Source organism: Petaurus breviceps, unplaced genomic scaffold, assembly GCF_028583685.1.
Source record: "Petaurus breviceps papuanus isolate PSGF00001 unplaced genomic scaffold, PetGlider_PUasm1.0 90779, whole genome shotgun sequence".
In the NCBI taxonomy this organism is placed as follows: domain Eukaryota; kingdom Metazoa; phylum Chordata; class Mammalia; order Diprotodontia; family Petauridae; genus Petaurus; species Petaurus breviceps.
Window position 1 is genome coordinate 1,940,584 of NW_027187344.1, and position 3,917 is coordinate 1,944,500.

Here is a 3,917-nt window from a genome sequence, read left to right on the forward strand (position 1 = left end):
ATGACCATATTTTCCCCTAAAACATGATACTCAGTTTTGCTGGGTAGGTGACTCTTGGTTTTAATCCCAGCTCCTTTGACCTCCTGAATATCATATTCCAAGCCCTTTCAATCCCTCAGTGTAGAAGTTGCCAGATCCTGGGTTATCCTGATTGTGTTTCCACAATATTCTAATTGTTTCTTCCTGGCTGCTTGTAATATTTTCTCCTTGAACTGGGAATTCAGAACCTGGCTATAATATTCCTAGGAGTTTTCTTTTTGGGATCTTTTTCAGGAGGTGATCAGTGGATTCTTTCAACCTCTATTTTGCCCTCTGGTTCTAGAACATCAGTGAAGTTTTCCTTGAGAATTTCTTGGAAGATGATTTCTAGGTTCTTTCTTTGATCATGGCTTTCAGGTAGTCCAATAATTTTTTTTTGATCATTGTGACATTTTTATTGACAAAAATAATCCAGCAAACGATATTCACAGACGGCAACCACGGCGACCACCCTTTCTGCGAGTACTGTCAGAGGGGATTGGAGTGACATCCTCAATCCTCCCGATCTTCATTCCAGAATGTGCCAGGGATCTCAGGGCTGACTGTGCACCAGGGCCAGGGTCTTAGTCCTATTTCCCCCTGTGGCCCAAAGTTTGATGTGAAGGGCAGTGATGCCTAGTTCTTTACATGTCTGGGCAACATCCTGAGCGGCCAACATAGCAGCATAGGGAGAAGATTCTCTGTCAGCCTTGACCTTCATCCCACCAGTCACTCGGCAGATGGTTTCTTTGCCAGAGAGATCAGTCACATGGACAAATGTGTCACTGAAGGATGCAAAGATATGGCAGATACCAAACACATTCTCTCCTTCTGCAACTTGAGGTCCAAGGCTGATGACCTGTTCTTCCCTCTTTTCCTTCCCCTTGTGAGGTGCCATTTGTGCTCCTCCTCTTGGGCTGCCAACACTGGAAAGCAGTCCAATAATTTTTAAATTGTCTCTTCTGGATCTACTTTCCAGGTCAGTGGTTTTTCCAATGAGATATTTCACATTGCCTTCTATTCTTTCATTTGTTGGGGTCTGTTTAACAGCATCTTGATTTCTCATAAAGTCACTAGCTTCCATTTGCTCCAATCTAATTCTGAAGTAATGATTCTTCTCAATGAGCTTTTGAGATTCTTTTTCCATCTGGCAAATTCAGCTTTTTAAGGCATTCTTCTCCTCATTGCCTTTTTGAGCCTCTTTTGCCATTTGAGTTAGTCTATTTTTTTAAGGTGTTATTTTCCTCAGTCAGGCTGTTGACTCTCATTTAATAATTTTCTTGCATCATTCTCATTTCTCTTCCCAATTTTTCCTCCACTTCTCTTATTTGCTTCTTAAGGTCCTCTATGGCCTGTAACCAGCTCGTATTTTCCTTTGAAGCTTTTGGTGCAGGAGTTCTGACTTCACTGTCTTCCTCCTCTTCTATGCTTTGATCCTTTTGCCACCAAAATAGGAGTGTAAAGTTGGGTTGCTCTGTTTATTTTGCTTCCTTTGCCTGCTCATGTAGACTCAATCACTTGATCCCTGGGCTTTTTGCCACAGTAGGACTCTGCCACTAGACAGGGGAGCTTTATCCCAAATGCTGGGTTTTCTCAGCTGCTGAAGGTTTTATTTGGGTGCCCTCTCTGAAGCCTCCACATGCTCTGGCAAGCTGGTTGCACACTCCAGGACCTCCACCCTACACTGCAATACAGATCCAAGGAGGTTAAAGCAAGAGTGATTAGCCCTCAGACTGGTCTTTTGGTCCCCCTACACTCTGCACGCCAGGAGCTGAAGCTGCTACATGGGAGCGGCTGCATGGCCACAAAGCTTCAGCAGCTTCTTCTCCCAGGGGCAAAGGCTGACTGCACTCCCAACTACTGGATCCCAAAGTCCACACTGCCCTGACCTCTCACTTTGTCCTTCGCATCTATGTGTTGATAATTCTGGAAACTGCCACAGCTGCTGGTAATCTGAAGTCCCTCCAGCCAGTGGTTGGCCAGGCCCTTCCTGGGGCTGAAACCTCTGGCTGTGGGGCTGAGCTCGTCTCCCAGAGTGATCTGCTGGCTGCTTGCTGCTGGCCTGCTGGGCTGTCCTCAGAGGGAGGTTAGCTTCTCTGTATCATTTTGTGGGTTCTGTAGCTCCAAAGTTTGTTCAGAGTCCCCTTTTACATGAATTGGGGGAGGTGGAAGTCGGAACCCCGTGGATATCCTGTTTCTACTCCGCCATCTTGACTCCATCTCCCCCAAATCTGGCATATGTCATTTATATCACTTCTGTATAAATTGTTATTGTTACCTATGACAGATAGATAAAATGCTACAGCATGTAAGATACTATAGCCTACTTATGCTTCTCATGCATTTTTCTTCTAAAAATATTTTACTGATGCTATTTTCATTTTTTAATCATTGTTATTTCCCAATGATCCTTCCAATAAACATGATTCTCCCCTGTAAGAAATACATATAATCAATCAATACAATCAAATAAGCAGTGAATATTCATTAAACACTTATTATGTACCAGGCACTGCATGCATACTAAACAATGGGCATACACAGGAAAACAAAAACAATTGCTGACCTAAAGGAACTTAAATTTTAATGGCAGAGACGACATGAATAGATGTTGAGGGCCAATGTGAGCCAGTCCAGTCATGGGTAGAGTCTGGACCAGGATTCCCCTGGACCCTGCTCCCCATGTGGGCTAATTATGGCTCAGGGAGTTGGCTCACCATCTTTTTGTGGCTAGCAAGGAAACAGGGCATGATTACGGAGAAGTGACCCCCAAAGATTGCACAGCTGCCAATAATTAAGTACAAGCTGGCTAATCATTTTTTCCAAGAGAAAAACCAGATGCAACCACCTTTCTTATAAAAACCCTTGCCCCGGAATAAATAAACGGACTACCTTGGTAGTTCCTGACTGGCTCTCTGCCATCTTTTCATTGCCACACCCCCACATTCTGGCCTAAACAAGACATCCTTTCACCTCCCTGCTTCAGAAGGACTAAGTCCCTAATCTCAACAATGTGGTCCTTACAGTGGGTGATACCAAAGATCACAGCATGTCTCCTTATACAAAGAGAGTGCAAGGAGGAGAAGTAGCACCAGGAATATTGGCACAGCAGTATAAAAGATAACACCTCTGGCATGGTCAGAGATTACTTATAACAAGGTAGGGTCAGCTATAATAACATAGTTAAGAGTTCATTGAAAAAATTCCTCTATGAACTCTGATGTCAAAGGGAAGTCTCTGATTGTCCAATCCTGTTTTCTCTAGGAACCAGACAGGTCAGTTAGATCTAAAAATAGGGTAGATGAAGATCTTTTCCAACCTATTTTTCCAGAAGACTCTTTTATATTCCAGACATATAGCCCATGGCTCAGTTCACTGGGAGGACTAACCAGGACCTATATTCCTCAAGTTATTCCCTATTATCAGATCGATGGCTGCTAAAACCTAGTTGTAAATGCTTTTCTTAAAGAAGGCAGAACTTTTGGGAAGGCTGGCAAAATAGCAGTCTGAAAAACCAAATTCTCATAAGGGAAATGCTTTTTGAGTTAATGGAGGAAACAGAGTTTCAGAGTTTAAACTGGAGGTCTCAGTTTCTAGCAGTCACAATCTTTTTGTGAAGGTCGCTAGTACCCAACACTAGGAAGGAGAGTAAGATTTTTGAATGTACCATTTCCAGTCAGTGATACTACCACCTACATCTAACTATACTTTTAGAGATTACCCAACTCATAAAAAAGCATTTCTGAGTGAAGTGTGATTGCATGACCTTGCATTATCTGGTCAATAGTAACCAGGGTCCAATGAGAGGTGAGCAACTGCTTTTCAAGAGTGATTTAATAAGCTTTGTAAGGCTATCAACTCCAGAAGTCTTTAGAAATTTGTTTGGTCTGATCACTCCT

The 3,917-nt window shown here is 43.0% G+C and overlaps 1 pseudogene; it reads right to left on the reverse strand.

Moving 5' to 3' along the window:
- Positions 1–408: 408 nt before the first annotated feature.
- On the reverse strand, positions 409–947 carry LOC138147222 (small ribosomal subunit protein uS11-like; annotated as a pseudogene).
- Positions 948–3,917: the final 2,970 nt, after the last annotated feature.